Source organism: Hemitrygon akajei, unplaced genomic scaffold (genome assembly GCF_048418815.1).
Source record: "Hemitrygon akajei unplaced genomic scaffold, sHemAka1.3 Scf000053, whole genome shotgun sequence".
In the NCBI taxonomy this organism is placed as follows: Eukaryota; Metazoa; Chordata; class Chondrichthyes; order Myliobatiformes; family Dasyatidae; genus Hemitrygon; species Hemitrygon akajei.
The window spans coordinates 3,364,968-3,389,958 of record NW_027331939.1 but is presented as its reverse complement, the minus strand read 5'-3'; the positions used below and the strand labels follow the sequence as shown (position 1 = coordinate 3,389,958).

Below are 24,991 nucleotides of genomic sequence, written 5' to 3'. Positions count from 1 at the left end.
AAGAGTGACGGGGCTCTAGGGAGTGCTGATGTGGACACGAAGAAAGAAATGGAAGTCCAAACGTCAATAAAGGTACGGAAGCAGATTTACAATGGGGACATCCAATACGTTCTGAACAGATGCCGTCACGGACGGGAAAAGTCATGATGCAATAATATATAATAGTAGTCTGATTTTCTGCTCCCCGTGAGTGATGGACGAGATTGCTGTGGAGCCGCTGCACAAGTGTTTCACCAGGAAATTGCCGAACATGGAACATTTCCGATATCAGCCGAGAATCTGTCATTCTCTCCTTGAAGCGGAGGACCAGGGGGTGTTACACACAGAAGCTAAACTATTATTAGCGACATACAGTGGCTTGCAAAAGTCTGGGGCACCACTGGTCAAAATGTATGTTACTGTGAATATTTAAGTGAAGAGAAGTTGAAATGATTTCCAGAAGTCATAAAGTTAAAGATGAAACATTTTTTTCAACATTTTAAGCAAGTTTAGTATATTATTTTTGTTTTGTACAATTTTACAGAGAAAAATAGGAAAGGAGCACCACTCAAAAGTTTGGGCACCGCAAGAGATTTGAGCTCTGAGATAACTTTGACCAAGGTCTCAGACCTTAATTAGCTTGTTAGGGCTCTGCCCTGCCGACCGAGCCTACTGCACTTTCAGGGTTCACAATGATGTCTCCACTACAGTGGAAAATAAAACACAACCTGGATTTGCTCGGACTGCGAGCATGGTTGATCCTGAGCTCATCACAATTTAATGCTTAATCTACTGGTATTCGGACTTCTTTCCTCTGTCTGGGGCCTTCTCCACTGACATCGTAGGCATAACATAAATGAGGAGAACGGCATCTCATCTTCCAACTAGACACCTCACAACAATAGGGAACACACTGCTGTTTTGTTTTCTTATTCCGGCTGAATTACCTTTCGTTGTTACTCCGATGATGCCCACGACCCCTTCCTGCCCCGGTACCATATAATCCTAAATGACGGCCTGTATTTCGCATAACGTTCCATGGTCTCATTGATCTTTCACCGCCCTGTCATCTCCATGTTGAAAATTGGCAAACCTGCACCCTTGACTCAATCCCGTGGGTTAGGGTTAACGGGGTTTCACTTTCTACACACTCTGCTATATTGGGCTAGGAATAACGAGGACAGCAGAACCAGGACATCGAACTGGGAACCAGGAGCTTGGGCTTGACTCCGAGCCAGAGACTGGACAAGGACCCGGAAGCTGGGTCTTGACTCGGGCTCGGACTACAGAACCAGGCGAGGACAAGACATGGCTACAGGACGGGGAGAGGCAACAGGACTGGACGTCAGACTAATGGACAGGACAAGGGAACCCCAGCACAGGCGAGGGAATCCCAGCACAGGACAAGGGAACCCCAACACCGGGCTGGGCAAGGTACTCCTGGGCTGGGCGAGGCACATGACAAGACGAGAACACAAAGCACTGGCTTGGACAGGACAAGGATCTTGGACGTGACTGGGACTGGACGAGACTCCGAAGCCTTGACTTGGTCGAGGGAGAGACAGGAATGCAGAGCCTTGATCAGGGAAAAACAGAAACGCAGAACACAGAGCCGAAGGAGAGACAGGAACATGGAACACAGAGCCGGGACCCCTCCTTGGGTACAGTACGTAGGGCCGGGACACATTACACAGAACACTGAAAACAACGAAACAGCTCCCAACGCTAGGTAGCGGTAAAACGACCGGACCTACCTAGCGGAGGCGTGGACTTAAAGAGACAGTTCCAAACAGGGCGGGGCTCCAGACACAGGCAAGGCGAGGCAAAGTTCCAGGCAGAGGCAAGGCGAGGCGAGGTAAGGCTCCAGGACAGGATACCGACGGCACGAAACCCACACAGAGGCAAGGACAGGATATTGACGACAGAAACCCCACAGAGAAAAGGACAGGATACTGACAAGACGAACCAGCCACCCGCCTCGAACCCAGGGCCACTTAAATTCCCGGCTCAAAGACGAGAATCAGGTGCCTATGATGAAGCCCAAATGAGACAAGGGACAGCCGGGAGACGCGGAGTCCGGAGTCCACGGACCGTGCTGTGAGCCGGAACGCGAATTTCACGGGCCGGACCATAACAGTTACAAAGTAGCGGGGCAGCTTTTTTTCAGGTAATCTGAATTCGTTTACCAGAATTTGATCAGGATTGGTCGTTGTCTCCCTATCCAGATATTTCTGACATACTGTGAGGCTGCATAGCCTCGCTAGGTGCTCAAAGGTTTATAGGTTGAAAGGACCAATTCAATTCAAAGAATTGTATGCAATATACATCCTGAAATGCATTTCCTTCTCAAACATCCACTGAAACAGAGAAGTGCCCCAAAGAGTGAACGACGGTTAAACGTGAGAACTCCAAATCCCCCCTCCCCAGCTCCCCTCTCCCCGAGTGCGGCAGTGAGCAACAAACCCAGCACAATGCGTCAAAACAACCACCGAGCACAAACGTGAGGTAGGCAACAGCAAAGACACAGACTTGCAGATACCCCAAAGACATCTCGTTACACCCGGCATTCGACAAACCACAGGTTCTCTCTCCCCCTAATAAGGGAGAGGGACGTGACCCCAATTTTAACGGCGAGTGGGAGACATAACAGCAACCGAGATCCGTGCCCGAAGACAGTAAAGCTCTCGGGTCTTCTGGCCCACAGCAAAAGTGTTTCCGGCCTCACCGGTGACACACGGGTCTCCTGCCGTGACGCCGACCCTCGATGCGGCCATCTCCAGAGCCCCGAGATCTCAGGCTTCCAAGTGCGGCCGAGACTCTCAGGCCGAACCCTGGGCATATCGGATAGCGGACAGTTCTGATACTCCAGTCCCATTCCCGCAAAGAACCGAAGTCAGCGTGTAACTCCAGGTCAAGGTCTTCGAAAGAACCCTGAAAAGGAAAAATGAAAACATGACAGATGGTAATAGAGCTGTTTCCGAAGATGCGTGCGAAGGAGTCGTTTAGTGGCATCTTAACTCTGCCTCCACATCCGTGCATCTTGTTTCCGATCTGTGACCACTCTCCCTCTGAGGGGTAAATACACATTTCCCACCCGATCACGGTGCTCTTCATAATAACACATGTCGGGCAAACTAATTTAGACCATCGCCTTTCCAGCAGAAAAATGGCTGCCTATCGTTGGCTGATATTCGTGCCTCTCTTAGCCACAGTGTTCTGTTCTTGTTCAGTGCTGGGGCCTCTTCTGCAACCCTGTTATCATTTGGCATCTCAGAATTGTTCCCCAAAAAGTTATAACTTTGGACTAAGTATTCTCTCCCCTTTCTCTCCACAAGCCTCACTCAGCCCCGCAGAGTTGTTCTCATTTAATTCCATTAGGATATCGGCTACATTTCTGGTGAGTCGCAGCAGAATTTTCCCTTGCCTTTTTGAATCCGCCACTGCAAACCCCTTTTCGAATATGAATACCGGCGAAAATTATTAATTGGTGTCTCTACTATACATTCTTTCTCGCCGTCTACTTTATCTCGATTGCTCCTCTTTGTCCAAGCACTTTCTCCGACAGGTCGATTGACCTCAGTATGTTCAGTGACTGATTGTCGCTTGAACCAGTTTCAACCAAGTTGACCAGTGAACTGTCTTGATCAGCTCTCTCCATCCTCATTCATTATTGAACATTCCTCTCAAATTTTAAATACACTTGACAGACCCCTATGACATAAAACCCAGGAATTCTCTACTGAGGCGAAAGTTTCGAGAGATTGGAAAGGTTTATCAACTTCTGCACTCAAAATTCTATCCTGAATTGTTACAGAATTTCAAATCTCGACAGACCTCCCCTCTTATCGGTGCATTAACATACCGCGTCAAAAAAACAGCAATTCAATAACACAGTGAACTCACTTCCCTGTAATCCATTAGCCACTTGGTTCTCTCACTCAATACTTGGGAAATAAATGTCCCCTGTACCTATAACATCAGCCTCAGAACTTGCCTGTTTTGTATTGTAATTAGGAAGAGGGTAACGCGAAGTCTCAGAGTGGAAACTCCACTGGTCATGGTGAATGAAGGAAAATAAAGAAGCTGTGATAAAGATTTGGATGATTACCTATGGGACAATGTAAGGCAAGGAGGGTAAACGAAGCCCGAGAGAAAGAATGCTTAATTGAGAATTGGGTCAAATGGCGGCAGCAAACTGAAGTACAGCGGGACCGATTATAAGAAGCAATAATGTTTTCCATGACGTGGAGACTCTTCTTGAAGAGAAGCTGCCCAGCTTACTGAGAGGGCAACACATTTACGAGGAGGGCGGGAGCGAGGAGCGAGAAAGTAATGCATTTGAGTCAGTTTCTGATGGTTTGTGAAAGAAGAGTGAGTGATAAGAGGCAGATCAGCTTGTAGCGATGTGGAAGGATTGAGTGCAATGTATACTGATTTAAATCAGGAGTGGTGCAAATCCTCATGGTTCTGACTATGATAGGCAGCCCACTTCCAAACATCTCCTGCCAGTACTCAAACAGGACTATACTACCTTCTTCCCTGCCCTTCCCCACGTGCGGCCAGCGAGAAAGTCGCAACGGAAGGAGACAGAGGCACGAAACTGAAAGCGGAATATACCATGCACTGCATCCTTTCTGCCTCACCCAGAAGCTTTTGTACCAGAACACTTAGCTGCATTTTAAAGTCTCAGAATTACATTCTCCACACTGGACTGTGCGAAAATAAATGGATAGGTGAGCAAGTGAAGAATTAAATAATCCGTTAAGTTACTTCTAGGTATTAACAGAGGATACCGCTAGACGTGCTAACCAGACAACCGCCAAGCACCTGACCACATTTACGTCAGATCCATGAATGGTGTTCTAAGCGCTATAATTAATCAACATTACATCGAGACATTTTAGAGCCAGAAGTCTCATAAATTTCGTTCGGAACTTTAGTGTGTCGCAGCACTGACAACATAGAAAATCCATGGTAATGTTTCATCGGTCTGTCATTACACCCACAGAATGGAGACTCAGTATGGAGTATTGGGTACTCAGCATGGAGACTCAGTACAAAGTTATCGCGTGTGAATAAGTAAATGCAGGCGTGAGTATATGAGGGAGGCGACACACTAAAGTAATATACCTTTAATTAGGTGATAAAGGCGATGGTTCCGGACCGGATTTGGTAGGCAAATGTTCCCAGTAACACACACAAAATGCTGGTGGAACGCGGCAGGCCATGCAGCATCTATAGGGAGAAGCGCTGTCGACGTTTCGGGCCGAGACCAGTACCCTGTTAAATATATATTCATTCAGCGGTGGTTATGGGGATTACTAAACATGATTCTATACAGCAAAACTTTCATTTAAATTACATACTATGTTTCAGCGGAATTTAGAGGCCAGAAAACGTGGAAGCCGCTGGGGATTCGGTGACGCGATGACTTCATATTTTAAATTGTTAAATATCAACTTGAGACGATGCATAACCTCCAGCGTCCATATGCTTTAAACTCGAAAGGATTTCTTAACTGATTGAATGATTCTAATTATTGCTTAGCTGTAAACTGTTCAACACTTAATAGTACTTTGGGGCCTCCATTGGAAAAGGTTGTTTCGATGTTAATGTAGCATCCGCCCTGTTGTATGTAACGGGTGTTCAGATTATACAGTATAACGTGCGGTTCCATCCTGAAATTCACCATTTTGCTGACATCGGTAAATTATCCAAGTGCTGCAGGATGGTCAGATTACAGTCTGCCTCAGAGCACTGTAACAGCAGAGTCGAGATAAACTAGTAAACTGTACTAAACTTTATACCTTCTTGCGGAATATCGCTGGTCCCTGTCCTCCAGGCAGAATTCCCTCCAATTACTATCTAATCTGCCAATTTGCTAATTCTGAGTCCACGAAACCAGGTTTCCCTAGATGGAATGCCATCTAACTTTCTGAACGTGCCTACCATGCCTAGCCCGGTCAAACACCTTACAGAGTTAATGCATCCCACATCGACTTCGGACTTAGGCGGTATTTTTTTTTCAATTTCAAAGAAATCAGTCATGGGAAAAATGATGACCATCCATTACAAAACCACGCTGCCTATCCCCAACCAGAATACGTTTCTCGAGATACTCAAAAATTTCCTCCTTAAAAATCCTCTCCAATAGCATGCCAACAACTCACGGAACACTCATTGGCCTGTAAATCTCAGGACAATCCTCACGGAATTCTTAGAACAAAGAAAAAAAAACATTTGCCGCCCTCCCATCCTCCGGTTATACTTCTGTGGATAGTGAGACCACAAGTATCATGCCCCAATTCGCAGCAATATCTTCGCCCGCTTTCAACAAAGTATCTCCCTTCTAGAAAAGGCGAATGATTATTTTAATGTTTTATAAGTTTCCAGCGCATAATTGTTACCGTCGGTATATCTGTGTTTTGTTACGCTTAATCCGCATTAATCAAGGTCCCGCTCACTGTTGAATATATAAGCAAAGTATCATTAAGGTCCTTCACAGCTTCCTTGCACTTCAGACGAATGCTTACCATTTTATCTCTCAGCTCTCCCACCCTCTGTCTCATCACCCTCCTGTTCTTCTCGTACCTTAATGCGACTTTCCAAGGATGCCTCATGTCCCTTTCTAAGTTCATTGTTCGTTTCCGTCCAGGCTACATTGTGACATTCCATAGCCCTGCCTGATCGTTTCTTCCTGACCCTCAGATATCTTTCTTTCTTCTTCTTGACGAGGTGTTCAATATCGTTGTCAACCAGGTTTACTTTACACTGCCGTCCTTACCTCGCCTCAATGAGACAAGTCTATACTCAACCCCAATGTAAGTCAACAAATAATCACCTGTTGTGCAGTTCAAGGAGCAAACCTTCTCCCGAATTCGGCTCCCAAGTTGTTACCCAATAGCACCAATTAAATACAGTCTGCATCTATCCCGGTGTAGTTATCGGACATTTCGAATAGCTGACCCGCTAAGAGATCTATTACATGATCCTTCTCCTTTTCTGGTGCAGGATCCAGGAGGGACTGTTCTCCATTCCGCCTGTCCGATAATTGTGCCAGGACTCATTTCTGGACGCAACTGCGGAATTCAGTCATATCTAAACCCTTTAACGCGAGGAAGTGCCGATGAATTTTATTGAAATTTAAGCTGCCTGTGACAACAGCTTGTTAATATGGCAACTGTCCAAAATATATCTCCGCATCTCCGCGCTGTTTCTGTATCTATGTGTGTGTATACACACCACACACACACACACACACACACACACACACACACACACACACACACACACACACACACACACACACACAGAAACGCACACATATATATTTTATTTTATTTATTTATATATATTTAATTTTTGGTGATGGGGTGCGAGTCTATGGTCTGTACAGAATGCTCACAAACTAGTGATTGCTCCCTTTCTGCTCTGAGATCTACTCCCAGTCTATCAATAGACAGTCACTCCACGGTTCCTTCCCTTTCGGATTCTGCGTGCTATCATACACTCCCCGTGTTTCAATGGGACTCCCTTTACTTTCTTTTATCTGATTCCATTTTGAAATATATGAACCTGGGAAAGTCCAGCAGCCAATCCTGCCCTTGCGGTCTGGCATAATCTCTCAGTTGTGTGCTGGAAGGATTCATGTCAATATAAAAAGAAAAACAGTCTAGCGAACACTCCGTACCGGATCTAATATTAGAATGGGGAACGGATCAGGTGACAGATCTCTCCGCAGGTTACCATGTCAGAACGACAGGGCAGAACTCTCCTTCATTTACCGTACACGTGGATATGACCAGGGAGTATAGATGTATTGATCTGGAGATCTGCGATGTGTGGTGCTAACTGGCCAGAACATGGAATGGTAAATAAGGAAATGATGTACTGAAGGAAATGCACAACAGATTTGTGGAGATTGTTCACAAAACACTTACATGAGTTCAGTATCGGCTTGTCTCATTGAAACAAAGGATGATAGCGTAAAGTAACCCTTGCTGACAAGAAATATGGAACAGCTCGTCAAGAGGAAGAAAGGAAGATACTTTAGGATCAGATAGGGTTTTGGCGAGTCACAATGTCGACAGAAAAGAATTTAACAATGGACTTCAAAGTAGGAAGCGGAGTAAAGATGCACTAAGATAAGTGAAGAACAGGAGGAGACCTGATAGAGTGTAGGCAGATCAGATGTAAAAGAGGAAAACTTGTGTCTGGAGTCCAAGGAGGCGGTGAAGCTCCTCACTGAATACATTGATCAATGTGAACACAGCGTCAAAAGATAGATATGCTCGAACATGCCGACGTTGAAAGGAGGATGCGATAGAAACTTGGAAAACATGATAGATGATTCCCCGATACCGGAAGGGATATACTTCAGGTGATAGATGATTCCCCGATACCGGAAGGGATATACTCCAGGTAATAGATGATTCCCCGGTACCGGAAGGGATATACTCCAGGTGATAGATGATTCCCAGATACCGGAAGGGTTATACACCAGGTGACAGATGATTCCCCGATACCGTAAGGGATATACTCCAGGTAATTTTGGAAGGCGAGCTCAGATATTGTTGAGCTTTTGGACAGGATATTGGTGTCTTTGCCGGCCATGGAAGTAGAACTAGATGATTGGAGGTTGGAAAATGTTATTCATTTGTTGACGAAAAATAATAGGGATACTTCTTGGAATTATTGACCAGGGAGTCCTACATCAGTAGTGGGTAAACTATTGGAGGGGATTATTGAAGAAGGAATTTATGAGTATTTAGAGAAACGTAGTCTGGTTACGGACAGACAACATGGCATGTTGTCCTTGATGAGTCAGATTGAATTATTTGAAAAAGTGAAAATAAAAGAAACAGAACAATCAGATCAGTCGATGTGGGTGCATTAATTACGGTCAAGTATTTGATCAGCTCACAAAAGTGGACTCATTCAGAAATTCAGGAAGCATGGGATCGAGGGAAACCTGGCTGCGTTGATTCAGAATTGGCTTCCGAACAGAAGGCAGATGATGTCGTAGACAGAGTGAATTCTGGATGGAAGACAGCGGGCAGCCGTGTTCCGCATGCAGAGTCGAAATTTCGGTACACTTCATAACTTTCTTTGGAGTTTGCAGTTAAACTGCTGAAATAGGGCTGAGGGAAATAGTCGATTTAATCTGAACACAGAGCAGCAGCTGGATAATTAATGGAATTAAGACTGACGACGTGAGCAAATCGCTGAACGATTGACTGGACCGGCACGTTGTCTAAACTGACCTGTCATTTACGTATTACAGGGCAAATGCAACATTGACTTCAAAGCACTACAACTTAAAACCAGCATTTCGAAGTGTTCAGCAGCAGCTTTTGCTGCTCATTAAAATAACCAGCCTTTGCAAAATGCCAATTTCAAATTCCCAATTGAAGTACACACCATTTTATCATAATGCCAATTTACCTCTGAATCGTGGTTTTATCGCATCCAGTGCAGACACGCTCATATTTCGACCTATTTAACCCTGAATCCACATGGCCGGTGTGGCATCCGTGTCTCCATTTGAAATCATTAATAAATGAAACACACAAATCTACACAAACTAAAATCGCAGCGAAAACAAAGCAAATATCCAGGCTTACACTTGTCTTCCTTCAAAACCATCGCAGGCAATTGGAGAATACAGAATAAACAACTTCCAAAGCTTGCATCTTCTCATGCTATAACCATCCATTATCTCAGTCTCCATGCTTCAGTGTGTGCGAGGCCAGAGGGATCGAACAGTATCAATGACTGTCTAGATGGTTCGGTGCTGTGAGACACTAAAGTTCTAACCTAGACATACAGTCAGTCAGCCATAGGAAACCACTGCACAGAAACAGGGTCTCCAGCCCGTCAGGACCGGGAGGAATTGTTTAAACTGCCTACTGCCATCGACCTAACCCGGACCGTGGCCATCCATATCCCTCTCATCCGTGGACTTCTCCAATCAACTCCTAAACGTTGACATCGGAATCTCAATTATCATTTGTGTTGGCAACACTCTGACCACCCTCTGAGTGAAGAGGTTTTCACTCATGTTTCCCTTAAACATTTCACATTTCTCCCTTCACCCGGGATCTCCAGTTGTATTCTCGCCCAACATCAGTGGATAAACCCCGCTTGCATTTACACTCTCTATACGCCTCATAATGTTGTATACCTCTGTCAAATCTCCCCTCTGTCTTCTACCCGCTCGGCAATAAAATGCTGACATATGTAATCTTTCCTTTTAATTAAAAACATTCAGTCCGTCACGGCACTAGCCGTGTAATTTTTTTCTGCATTATTTTAACTTTATTTTCATCTTTCCCGCACACAGTATTCCAAACTAGGCCCCGATAAAGCCTTAAACAACAGCAAGGTAACGTCACAACTCCTGCACTCAGTACTTTGGTCTATGAAGGCCAATGTGCGAAAATCTTTTTTTTTACGACCCTGTCTAACTGTGGCGCAACTTTCATTGAATTATGGACCTGCATTCCCAGATTCGTTTGTTCTATCGTACTCCTCAGTGCCCTATTTCTCATTGTGTCAGACCAACCCTGTCTGGTCCGCCAAAGTGCAAAATCTAACTCTTGTCTGTGTTAAATGTGATCTGACAGTTTTCAACCCATTTTTCCAGCTGGTCCAGATTCCGCTTCATGCTCCGTTACTCTTCATCACTGTCGACTACACCCGCAATGTTGCTGTCATCGGCAAATTTGCTAATCTTGTTAACGACATTATCATCCAGATAGTTGATATAGATTACAAATAACAACGGACACAACAACGATCCCTGGGACACTCCACTCATCACAGGTCCGCAGTCAGAGAGACAACCATCCATTACCACACTCTAGCTTCCCCAACGTATCCCATGGTGAATCCAATTTACTACCTCATCGTAAAAGCCAAACGACTGAACCTTCTCGAACATCCTCCCATACGGAACCTTGAGAAATTCCTTGCTGAAGTCCCTGTTAGACGGCATCCACTGCATTGCCTTCCACAGCATTCTTGGTAACTACCTCGTAAAGCTCTGTGAGATTGGTTAGACATGACCTACTACGCACCGGCCCATTCTGACTATCGCTAATGTTCTTGTTTGTCCAGTTACTTCCCTTCATACCCCATGACCAGCGTAGTCTGAACAATGAGGACAATTCATCATTACATAATACTTGGCAAGTCCCTTCCAAGCAAAGCTATCGAGATCATCCAGCGGTCGGGACTGATAATTATGGCCTAATATTTTTTTAATTCTCCTGCCCTTTATTATCCGACGCATTGAGAGTAGTCTGGAAGAGCAAGGCGTTGTAGCTTTAAATAATTAATCGATTTACTTAACTATAGCAAGATACGGTACGCTCGGTCGAACACAGAACATAGAATATTACAGCACAATACACAAGGTTCTGATAGGCTTTCAACTAATGTAAGTTCGATCTAACACATCCCCCCTGCATCTCCATCAGAATCAAAGGTTTCAAAGGTACATTTAAAGAATCAGAACAGATTTAATATCGCAGACATACGTCGCGAAATTGATAACTTTACGGTAGCAGTACAATGAAATACAGGATAAATAAATATAGAGAAAACAAAACTGAGATACAGGTGGCGGCCGGGAAACACTGTTCCTGAATCGCTGAGCCTGAGCTTTCAGGCTTCTGTATCTCCTTCCCGATGGTAACACTGTGTAGAGGGCACGTCCTGTTAGTGGGCAATGTTAATGATGGACGCCACTGTGACAAGTATCATCCCTTGTAACAATGATCAATGAGATACAGAGAATCTGTATTTACCAACAAGTATATTTTATTATTTCTACTAAAACCACGTAGATTTACACACTGTCGCTGACAGCAACATTGCGGGTGTAGTCGACAGTGATGAAGAGTACCGGAGCATGAAACGGAATCTGGACCAGCTGAAAAATGGGTTGAAAACACTTGTCTTAACAAGTAGCTACTCTTCTGAGCATGGTCTCAGGTTTATTGCTCAGATTAGATTGTCCCAGAGTCAAGAATCAGTTCAGAGTCCACGCCCTTCACATAACAAATGGCGACTTGTTTGAGAATGGGCTCAGGTTTAGCAGATCATTACCTGAAGCTTCCTGTGTCCACATTCAGTTCCTCTGATTAAATTATTCCAGTGCAAGAATTAGTTCGTAGTCCACAAAATGGGGGAAAACAGAGAGAACTGGTTTGTCTGCTTCCCTGGCCTTGATCAGTCTGTAGTTTCTTTTGGCCAGCAATGTTTTATGAGCCATGCAATCTGACACGACGGTATCTTTCTCGGGTCTCCTGTCGTCTGTATGTACAGGGGTGGATGATGGAGGTTTTGCAGAGATGCCGAGTGCTGTAGGGTCGAAGGGGTTTACAGAAATGCGGTGTGTTGTAGGGGTTGGAACGGTTTTGTTACGTACCCTGTAACGGGTTAAAAGAACCAGCAGAAATGGAACACACCTGGAGTCTGGTATTGTTACAAATAAAATACTACTTATCTGTATCCACGTAATCTCGTAATATAAAACCAGATAAATCAAACAGGTTAGCAGAGTTTATGCAAATGTAAGTGTGTAAATATAAAACCCCAAACTTCTTCAGCTTAGGTGGTCAATGATACAGTCTTACGATGGTATAGGAATGACGTCAGTTCAGTTCGTGATATTAAGTTGAGTAGAATTGAGGAGAGAGAGAGAGAGGTGATTTGTTTTCCAAGTAAGCTGATGTCGTCGATCTTTCCGTTGCCTTCCAAAGTCCTGTTAAAGTTTTGTGATCACACAAAAGAGTACCGCCTTCACGCAGTAAAGCTATCGAAGGTTAAACACACCGATAACATTCCACCGGTCACCCCTTTGCCACACTGCGATCAAAACCCACCCTTTCGTGGGTACTGAAAGTTCATCCAGTGTCTATTTCTTCTGCATTTCTGTCCGTGTCTGTGTGTCTGTCTGAAAAGCCAGCTGACCTTGAATATATCCCAAACATGCTGAACGCCAGCTGCCCATTTATAGCTCCGCCCTTCCGTAACCATGGAGACTCACGGCCTGCTCGGTGCTCTCTCGCTGTCTCTCTCTCTCTCTCTCTCTCTCTCTCTCTCTCTCTCTCTCTCTCTCTCTCTCTCTCTCTCTCTCTCTCTCTCTCTCTCTCTCTCTCTCTCTCTCTCTCTCTCTGAATCGGTGTACACCAAATTTCTCTCTTTTTAAAGGCACAGTCCATATTGAATACACCTTAGCATCTCGTCACAGTTTTTACAGATAGCGAGGGGTGTCAGCACACTTCTCCACCAATGTGGAAATGCAGTTTACTTGTAGTACCAAACTGGCATTTCTGTCTGTAACAAAATGAAACCCGTCTTGTGTCGGAGTGTTTTGCTAATAATGTTCGTGCAACATTATGCTGCGTGATCCTGAGTACCTGACTGCCGACCGCAGTCCCTACACTATGATGGCAGAATATGGAATTAAAGGCAAAACTTTTGGCAGTGCGGAGGATCAGAGGGATCTTGGGGTCCGAGTCCCCAGAACACACAAAGCTGCTACACAGGTTGACTCTGTGGTTAAGATAGCATACAGTGCATTGGCCTTCACCAATTGTGGGATTGAGTTTAAGAGCTGAGAGGCAAAGTTGCAGCTATATAGGACCCTGGTCGGATCCCACTTGGAGTACTGTGCTCAGTTATAGTTGCCTCACTACAGGAAGGACATGGAAACCATAGAAAGGGTGCAGAGGAGATTTACAAGGATGTTGTCTGAATTGGGGAGCATGCCTTATGAGAATAGGTTGAGTGACCTCGGCCTTCTTCTCCTTGGAGCGATGGAGGATGAGAGGTCGCCTGATAGAGGTGTACAAGATAATGAGAGGCATTGATCGTGTGGACAGTCAGAGGCTTTTCCCAGGGCTGAAATAGCTAGCATGAGAGGGCATAGTTTAAGGTGCTTGGAAGTAGGTACAGAGGAGATCAGGGGTAAGTTTTTTTTTACACAGAGAGAGGTGAGTTCGTGGAATGTGCTGCTGGCGACGGTGGTGGAGGCGGAAACGATACGGACTGTTAAGAGACTCCTGGATCTTTACATGGAGCTTAGAAAAAGAGGGCTATGGGTAAAGCCTAGGTAGGTCTAAGGTAGGGACATGTTGGGCACAGCTCTGTGGGCCGAGGGGCCCATATTGTGCTGTAGGTTTTCTATGTTTCAACTCAGACGACGGCCACTGGGTTTGCCCCACCTTCCTTTAATTTGCTCTTACTAATCAATCCCAAATGCCGATTGGCCACTAGTTGATTGGTCACCGATTGCTCTATTGCACTGCCGTGAGCTGCCCCTCGGACAAAGAGCCTTATTGAAGTCCCCTCCTCTCCAGATTTCCGATGTCCAGGTTGGCCACTAGTCAAAGCTACCGGACTTACCTCTCAGTGATGACCGTGCCAATACCAGCAACATGACACTGGCAACCGAGTACATTGTCTTAGACAAGACACCTGCCAAATCTAATGCCACTCCCCTTCGCACTACATATGGACTGCTGCCTATGTATGCATATTGATCTGTTGTCCCCACATGTTCATTGATCTCTTTCCCTCTCTGCAATGTGAATACACCAGTTAAACCCATCTCCTGCGTGTGTGCTTCTATTTGATATGTAGTTACACAGACACAATGCAGGCTGACATTTGAGTACAGAAGTGATGCCCGTAAGTTTCTCTATTCCTCCAACCCTGAGACAATTTTAGATCTAGATTCTTTGTTGTTCTCACAGTTCCAGTCCAAGAAATGCATTTGTCTCTGTCATATTTTGCACGGGACATGTAAGAAACGGCAAGAAGAAAATACACAGCTATAACTGTTACTAAAAATTTTATTGGGGACTTATTATACAAATGCCCCAAGTGAACATGCTGTACCTATCTGCACGCAATGCAACAAGGACTGAAACTCACTTGGAATAACTTTACAATTGACTTAAATTGTGGTGCTTCTGTCAATATTGTAATGTCATTATGGGTGCAGTAAGAATTAGGCTGAGTGATGACACCTGACAGCTTTACAAACATTTGTGGAATGTAGAAAGGCACCAACCCTATGAATTAATGTATCCTCCAATATAATTTAGGAATTAACCATCTTACATTGCATAAACAACTGATTAACACTTGTTTACAAACTGCATTACATTCCAACAGTTGCTACATGCTCTCATGACTCATGCGGTCCTTTTTGTGGATGCAGACTTCTGGGCAGCATGAGCACACTTCAGATTAGCATCATGCACTGCATCCCACATCAATAGCAGTTCGAAAGGCCGAAAACGGTGCACTAGCAGCAACTCACGGTAATAGCAAGGATTGAAAGAGTCATCTTGGGTTGAAGGAACACTGATTCCAGCTGTCCTGAATCCACTATGGGAGTGTGGGGCTAGTCCAGCCTTGGCCAGACACATCCCCAAAAATACATCATCAATGGGGAATAGTTCAAGGTCTTGGGCTATGTGGTAAATGATGTGAGCTGTATACACAGACATAAGTATCCCCCCTCCACCAACGTATGGTGGGTACGAGTTGATGGTTGTCACTATTTCTGGCACACAATACTTGCTCCACGTCTGGCGAATTGGCCCAACCCCATAAATGAGATGGCCCACAAACAGGTGTTGGTGAACCTTCATGCCTAGCAAGTAATCAACCATGTTATCGGTGTTGGGAAAAACATCATCATCTCCATTGAAGATGAATTTAGCACTGGGGCAAAATTCACTGACCCACTGCAGCAACTTGTATTGTTTGAGGGTGAGGTTGAAAAAGGTATCCAAGAAATCCCATTGTAGGACATCTCTGTGCTCTCTGTTTTCCATTGCTAACAGCTGATTCAATTTCCTGCTTTCTTTTTGGTCAGGAGAGACACCAGAGATAAAGACTCTCTTAATTAGGACCCCATTGAATTCGCGTTCTCTGCCCCAGGTCTTCCTTATCACTTCCCTCCGATCCTGGTTGAAAGGGTCAGATTTGATCACCAGGAGCAGGAAAACATTCTGAGAACCTTCTCGACCACCACATTTGTCTGGGACATTTTGAATCATGTTAAATTCTCGACAGTGTTTATACATCAAGAAGTTTTTTATGTGCTCTTTCTCTTGATCAAATGAGGACAGGTGCAGCAATGTCGTGTTCGCGTGGCACTTTGGCTTGAGCACTGACTTAGTTGCATCAGCAGTAACAACCTTGGGCAGATCTTTGCGATGAACAGTTTCTGCAAATTCATCAGTCTTTCGACGTTTGTCATTATCCGAGAACATGAAGAACAATCCCAGAGTAATCAGAACACCCGGCACTACTTTCTCATAGAATCGCCAGTGTCCTCTCATCTTTCACCTGAAGTAGAGAAAAATATGGATTAATTCAAAGAAAGCTTTACATTTACGTGATGCTTGAGAACAATGAGACGTTTAAACTGTAATGAGGTTCACTAATGCTTTGTAATATTGACCCCAAAATGGTGGTGATGTAAGGAATAGGCAGGGCCCTACACGCTGTTGAAAGTTTAATTGACCTGAAGCATTCCATCCCAGCAGAAAAACGAATCTACCTATCGGAAACCATCTCTGTCATTAAACTGCAAATCGCATAGTTTCTTTCTGGGCATAAAGATATATGATTCCAAAGGCTGTATTCCACCTCTCTCCACAGCTCTCATCACTCCTCTCGGGGCTTAAACTGAACTGGGCCAGACATAGAGCAATATAGCACAATGCAAGCATTTTGGCCCATGATGTTGCACCGACCTTTTAATCTGCTCCAAGATCAATTTATCCCTACTCTCTCAAATAGCTCCCCATTTTTCTTTCATCCATGTGTCTATCTAAAAGCCTCTTAAATCTCACTGATGCATCTACCGTTATCATTACCCAGGCTGTGCATTCCATACACCCACCATTTTCTTTTTTTAAAAAAATACTACTTCTGACAAACCCCTATACTTTTCTCTAATCACCTTAACATTATGCCCCATCATATTAGCCCTTTCTGCCCTGGGAAAAAGTTGTTGGCACTCCATTCTATCTATGCCTCTTATCAGCTTATACGCCTCTATCAAATCACTTCTCCTCCCCCTTTGCTCTAAAGAGTAAGGTCCCAGCTCGCTCACCATTCAGGTTGAGTTCACAGGTTACTGATACTATGGAAGATGATGTATTATTGACCATTGATTAGTAACTGAGTATATGGCAGTGCAGGGAAGGTAACGTGTTAGTAGAGCTACTGAAAGCACCTGATTTTCATGGCATTTCAACCTGGTCTATGTATGCCTACAATAGGAGAAACAAAGAGAAGTATACTCAAGGACCTTGGCTTCCTGCTTCTATTTTAACCAGAGAATTGTATTCAAAGCTAAATTAGAAGAGGCCCACCAACGCTGCCATCCATTGGTCAAGCCACTGTATGGAAGGCTACAACTAAGGCATAACTAGTCCCAAAGGCAAGGCTAATTCCACTCAGGCATTCAGTAGTAAGCAATTGTGACAAGACAGCAAAGCCATCGCAGGCTCATATCTATTGAAGGAAAATGGCACCATCATCACCTACGGCAGGAATTTACGCTTCATGAAGAGCAGTGAACCTTGGACTCCAGGAGCCCAGAGAAAGCACAGATAACTGATAGCAGAACAGGGCAGATAGTTAGCATGATCCACAATGTGTATGAGTAAAACCCTGGATGCCAGGAGCCCTGAAAAGACGCCAGTGACTGATAGCAGAACGATGTGTACAAGTAAAACTATTTGCACAGGGATGCAACTTGTGTCACTTTAGAATTATGGAATCCTAGAGTAATGCGATCTAAACAGGCCCTTCGGCTCAACTGGTCCATACCAACCACAGCATCCTCCCTGATAGTCCCAGTTGTCTAGTTTGGCCCATAACTCTCCAAGCCTCTCCCTTCCATGTACCCGTCCGAATGCCGATTAAATGTTGCAGATGAACCCACTTCAACCACTTCCTCTGGTAGCTTCTTCCGGGTACTCACTGTCCTCCGTGTACAGAGGTTATCCCCAAGGTCTCTTTTCAATTTTTTCCCTCTTCTCTTCTATCTGTGACCTCTCATGTTGGACTCTCCAATAATGGCAATCCACCTTATCAATACCCCTTATGATTTTAAACTTCTGAGGTCACCTCTCATTCTCCAAGGAATAAAGGTCCAGCATGGCCAGCCTCTCTGTAACCCAGGCCCTCTAGTCCAAAGAGCATCCTCGTAAATTCCTTCTGCACCCTCTCCAACTTGACAGCGTCCTTCCTATAACAAGGTAACCAAAATTGTAGATAATATTCCAAAAGTGGTTTCAGCAACAACTTATGTAACTGCAGATAATCCCCCGCCCCTAAACTCTACACCATAACTGATGAAGGCTAGCATGCTAAAAGGTTTTTTCATCATCCTGCCTTTCAGTGAACTATGCACTTGTCAGTGCCTTGCCATTCAATGTACAAATCCTACTCCATTTGAATGTCTATCATCTCGCATATAACCATATAACAATTACAGCACGGAAACAGGCCTTCTAGTCCGTGTCGAATGCTTACTCTCACCTAATCCCACCGATCTGCACTCAGCCCATAACCCCCCATTCCTTTCCTGCCCATATACCTATCCGTTTTTTTAAATGACAATATCGAACCTGCCTCTACCACTTCTACTGGAACCTTGTTCTACACAGCCTCCACTCTCTGAGTAAAGACGTTCCCCCTCGTGTTATCCCTAAACTTTTACTCCGTCTCTCAACTCATGTCCTCTTGTTTGAATCTCCCCAACTCTCAATGGAAAAAGCTTATCCACGTCAACTCTATCTATCCCCCTCATAATTTTAAATACCTCTATCAATTCTCCCCTCAACTTTCAACGCTCCAAAGTATAAAGACCTAACTTGTTCAACCTTCCTCTGTAACTTAGGTGCTGAAACCCAGGTAACATTCTAGTAAATCTCCTCTGTACCCGCTCTATTTTGTTGACATCTTTCCTATAATTCGGTGACCGGAACTGCACACAATATGCCAAATTTGGCCTCACCAATGTCTTGCACAATTTTAACATTACATCCCAACTCCTATACTCAATGCTCTGATTTATAAAGCCCAGCATACCAAAAGCTTTCTTCACCATCCTATCCACTAGATTCCACCTTCAGGGAAATATGCACCATTATTCCCAGATCACTCTGTTCTACTGCATTCCTCAATACCCTACCATTTATTATGTATGTTCTATTTTGAATAGTCCTATCAAAGTGCAGCACCTCACACTTATCAGCATTAAACCCATCTACCATCGTTCAGCCCACTCTTCTAACTGGCCTAAATCTCTCTGTAAGCTTTGAAAACCTACTTCATTATCCACAACGGCATCTATCATACTATCATCTGCATACTTACTAATCCAATTTACCACCCCATCATCCAGATCATTAATGTATATGACAAACAACATTAGACCCAGTACAGATCCCTGAGGCACACCACTAGTCACCGGACTCCAACCTGACAAACAGTTATCCACCACTACTCTCTGGCATCTCCCATCCAGCCACTGTTGAATCCACTTTACGACTTCAATATTAATACCTAACGATTGAACCTTCCTAACTAACCTTCCGTACGGAACCTTGTCAAAGGTCTTACTGAAGTACATATAGACAACATACACTACTTTACCCTCGTTAACGTTCTCTTTAACCTCTTCAAAAAATTCAATAAGATTGTCAAACATGACCTTCTACGCAGAAATCCATGTTGTCTGCTCCTAATCAGGCCCTGTCTATCTAGATAATTATATATACCATATCTAAGAATAGCTTCCATTAATTTACCCACCACTGACGTCAAAATTACAGGCCTATAATTTCTAGGTATACTCTTAGAACCCTTTTTCAACAATGGATCAACATGCGCAATACGCCAATCCTCCTGTACCACCCCCGTTTCTAATGACATTTGAAATATTTCTGTCAGAGCCCCTGCTATTTCTACACTAACCTCCCGCAAGCTCCTAGCAAATATTCTGTCACGTCCCAGAGACTTATCCACTTTTATATTCCTTAATAGCGCCAGTACTTCTTCTTCTTTAAACAGCTCAGGTATTTGTAAAGTAACGGTGATAGCGGGGTAACACACCGACGGGAGTAACATAAGTAGACCCATTAGTCATGAAAGTCATCTGATAGATAGGGTTATTTATTTCCAGTAAGTGAACACTAATCTGATGGTGAAATATGTTGTACACTTTTGGACGTGGCTATCACCAGTTTGTAATACCACACAGTTGCTGCCCCATTGTGGACAAATATTGAAGATTGCTTTATAAAGTTTTTGACTCTGAGATCGGTGCTGCTCCAGGTAGCCGGGCACAGTTAAATCTGGCGAAAGGGAACGTCCGATGTTCAAAAGAAAAGATTATTCCAAAATCATAACTTCTCACCAGAGTTCACATGTCCCATCCTGCTACTGTGTCTTTCCTATAAGCCCACAGCGATTTCTGCCCTCAGCTGTCACTGGAGTTTATAGTCTGACAGTAAATTGGTCCCAAAGTAAACAATGATTTAATGCGATGACACCACCCGATCTGAACCAGGATACGGGTCGCGGTTGCTCCTTGGAGCAGATCGATTTGTCGTGAGATACAGTATGCAATCTTTGTCACCGTCTACTGAGGTGCAAAATTAAGCCTGGATCGAACAGCACATCAGAACCATTGGCTCGAATGTGTTTTTGTGCCGTCTAGTTCTTGCGCTGTGAAGCAGGGTCTGGAGTTACGTGCTGATAAGTGTGACGTGCAGGCTTATGTGTGTGTTGTCAACTGAACATTACTCTGATTGTGTTCACTTACTGTTTGGTCCCACGGAATTCCGGTGCTCGGATTCGCTGGTAACAGACCAGCACAGAGTAAACACAGAGACTGTACTGGGTGGGCAGCTCTACGATGAGTTAATACGCCCACTTGGGACGGCAGGTTTTCTAGTGTTTCTTGTTGTGGTCCGGAGCCCCCATTCCGGGTCTTGATCTGGTCCGTGGACTCCGGACCCCGGGACTTGTAGCCGTCCCTCCTTTCATCCTTTGAGTCAATTAGTCACACCTGTGGATCATTGTGGCTTATTTGGACTCAAGGAGGCGCACCTGATGCCCATCGGCTGGTAGGTGGATACAAGGGGCTCTGAGAGTGAGTCTAGTTGGGGGTTGTCCTGCTCTGAATCTGATTTGTTTTGCTTCCCTGGTAGGTGCTGGTCCCGCGGTTCCGTCCGGTTTGCCTTGCTCGCGCTGTCTGACTGTCCATCCCGTTCATCCCGTTTTGACCTCCTCGTCCTGTGTTGCGCTGGTCGCCCTGTTTTCCCTGTGCCGATCCGTGCGTCATATTTGTCCTGCTGGTGCCGATCGCCTGGTCTTCGTTCCTGTTCTCCCCGGCTTGTAGTACCCACCGCTAATCAACTAGTTCTGTGAGTCAGTTTCGGAGTCACACTGGACTTAGTCCCCTTCCTACCCCTCGCCCCCGTCGGGCAGGTCAGGCCAGATTGCCGTTACCTGGCAGAGGGCTCTGCCTCTTTACCTACTCCTCGCCTCCTTCGGGTAGGTCAGGCCAGATTGCCGTTACCTGGCGGAGGGCTCAGCCACTTTCTACCCCTTGCCCCCGACAGGTGGTACCCCGCACCTGCCCAGGTTTACCGCGTCTTGCCCAGGCCTCTGTGTTCACGCCTGGGAGGCGGAAGTGCCAAGAAGTCATGCGGCCCGTCCGAAGGTCTCTGCCCCTTACCTACCCCTCGCCTCCGTCAGGTAAGTCAGGCCAGATTGCCGTCACCTGGCGGAGGACTCTGTCTTGCTATGAAGCCCAAGACCCTGCTTTGCCTGAATCCTCAGGATCCTCGTGCCTTGCCTGAATCCTGAGGATCCTCCTGCCTTGCCTGAACTATCTCTGAACCCCAGGATCACCTTTGAATGCCACGTTCCTCACGCACGGTCACCCCACCTTGTTCTATCGTTTAGTTGTCCCCGTCCTGCCCCTAGTACTTCAGTGCCTGCGTCCTGCATTTGGGTCCATTCCATGTCCCCTCATGACATTTCTACCATTTAAATACTGTCTTTAACATTGTATGGCTTTGCGGAACCGCCTGATTTCTTTGCAGGAGTGAGTGTGCTATTTTAGCAAAGACCACAAGTATCTGTCAGTGGTATTTAAAATTAAACTTTGGGTTAAATCTCATTGTTGATAAGAAATGTCGATGTGCAATGTATTGTGCTCCTCCGGTATCTAATAATACGGCCACTGATTGTATATCCGTGGTTTCCTACTGCCGTTGCCCATTCAGTTCAATGTTCGACACGTTACGCGTCCAGCGATGCCTCTCTGCACAGTGCAGTATTAACGTGATTATTTGAGTTACTGTCGCCTTCCTGGCAGATTGAATCAGTTCCGCCTTTATCCACCGATCTCTCTCATCACCAAGACGATTTTCTCTCTCAGAAATGCCGCTACCTGATCTTTTTTTCCCCAGCACCATTCTCCGCAAACTGAGACTGTTGAACGGGACAATCCAGGAGTTCAGCAGTCCTGCGATATTCAAACTGCACCCTCTGGCACCGACAACATTCCACTCTCAAAATCACTGAGATGACACTTCATCTCCATGGTGATGTTTGTTTGGAGACAGAACGTACCAAGCTCCTTGTACCAAGCTCCTTGTACCAAGCTCCTTGTACCAAGGAACAGGACGCGGAGAGACCCGCTGATAAAGCTGTGGGTTTGGTTAATGATTATCACCAGGAGCTGACTGAACAATAATAAGGTCAGAAGCCGTATTTACTGAAATATAAGCATCACAAAGGCAGTCAGCCACATTTATGAACACGAATGGGATTGATAATGTTGATCGACATTAGAAATGTAGCAAATCGCTTTTAAGTGAATTAATAATTCCTTTCGTCTAATTGAATGCATCGACTTCCTGTGCACGTCCCGGGGGAGAACGGTGTAGTTGGAGGTGTTATCGGAAACGCCGCACTTTCAACCCGGCTCCGAATCATCAGCAAAGGCTCGGGAGGTGCGAGCTTCCCGCATCCCGGAACTGTTCCCGGGCTACTGCTTGCAGAAGCAGGAAGCCGATCCGTCCACACTCGGGGATTTACCGATCCCCGAGCGAGGGAACTGAGGATTCGCTTTGCTTATTCCTTCACTGGCGGGATAGACACGATCTGTCCATCCGAGACTGCATTTCGGTTGGTGGTCAAAAGTATGGAACCACCCACATTGGAGATTACAGCCAGGGCGGGGGGTGGTCGTGGGGGAAGGCGGTGTAAGGAGTTGATGGTTCCATTATATAGTCGGTTGCTGAGACCTGTTGTGGATCACCATCTGCAGTGTTGTTTCCCTTCTGTCAGATGTGACTGGGTAGGTGGGAGATCAGAAGAAGTTTTACCAGACAGATACCTGCCCCCGTGAGTTTTTCTATGAGGAATCTCTTGTGATCTTGACTTGTGGTGTTACATTAAACAGGGGAGACATGCTTGTATACAGTACAGTTTTTAATAAATAACAATACACTCGATTGTATCCGCGGATATTTAATTTCATTGGTATCCAGCATTCACTGTGACCATGAATGATGATCTCGGCTCATCAATCCTGTCTCTCACCTGTAACATCTCACTCATTTGTGTAGGATTACAATATTAGTTGAAGGACTCTCCTTCTCCTGAATTTTTCCTGCCATACCCTGGGCTCGTAACTTGTAACTGTTACCTTACTAGGTGTTGCATTCAATTAAACCTCTGGTAGTTCTAGCTAACAAAAAGAAAACGATTCCTGAAAAACTCAATGAGATAAAAGGTCCAAGATGACACTTCACAATGAAGACAAAGGTTAGAGGAAACATTGCTGATGTACTGTACATCATTGAGGTGAGCACACACGGGCTGGAGAGAGGTTGTACAAGATGTGAGTGAATGAGGAGATGGAACCATGTGGGTGAGGGATCAAGGACAGTCACTGGTGGTCATTCAGCAATACACGGGGACTGAATAATACGATGGAAAAAGATCCTAAAATGACAAACCCAGATCAAACAACAATAACTTTGGCTTAGGCACATTGCCCCTCCCTAAACCTTATCAAAACGCCATACAAAATATACCTTCCGGATACATAACGCCTTCATAAGGCCACTGGTCTACTCTTGACTGCAAGGAACTGCAGAAAACTGTGGGCACCGCTGAGGACATGACAGAAACCAGACTCCCCTCCCTGGACTGTGACTGCACTTCCCATTGCATCAGTAAAGCAGGCAGCATCAAAGATCCTCATAACCCTCGCTATTCTCTCTTCTCAGCCGGGTCGAAGATTTAAAATAACATTGAAAACACAGAGCACCAGGCTGCAGGAAACCTTCTAGGCTGCTGTTGTAAGCACATTGAATGTTCCCCGGTGATAAGTTGGACTCTTGACCTCACAGTATAACTCGATGTTTGAGAAACCGAGATAACTGGAAAAGGCTTATTTGTCGCATTTAATGGGGTTATAAAACCGGAAACAGTGGCTGCGCTTCGGCAAGTCGGAACAGTGGTATAGATTCAATGAAAAATAAACACAACGATGGCCACCTAAAACGAGAGGCCGTGAGAGATCTGGATCTCACTGCCTTGTCTGAACGGGTGAAAGATGGATCCACTCAGACAGATGGAGCAGTGTCCCGAAGGTGCGATTGCTCGGTTTAACCTTCTCTGTCTGCAAGAACACAACAGGTGGAAGGGCCGTTTCCCGTGCCCTGGAAAGATGTAAAACAATCGTACACACCAGCTATCGTTCCAGGTGAAGTTTGGACCCGATGCGGGGCCGGGTGATGAAGGTAAATTTCCCGGGATAAACCACAATGGATGAGTGCGGTCTCGGTATCACCACCCCATCACGCTCCCAGCACCAGGGCAAGAGGGGCTGAGCGGCGGCTCATCTCAGTCGGTATGTTGTGAAGGTCCCACAACACAG

At 45.2% G+C, this 24,991-nt stretch overlaps 1 protein-coding gene and 1 pseudogene across 1 annotated transcript in view; both read right to left on the bottom strand.

Moving 5' to 3' along the window:
• Nucleotides 1-24,991, bottom strand: part of LOC140721276 (uncharacterized) — a 133,707-nt gene that overhangs the window by 108,437 nt on the left and 279 nt on the right. The window lies entirely within an intron of this gene.
• LOC140721279 (N-acetyllactosaminide beta-1,3-N-acetylglucosaminyltransferase 3 pseudogene) overlaps nt 14,826-24,991 on the bottom strand; it is a 418,101-nt pseudogene continuing 407,935 nt past the window's right edge.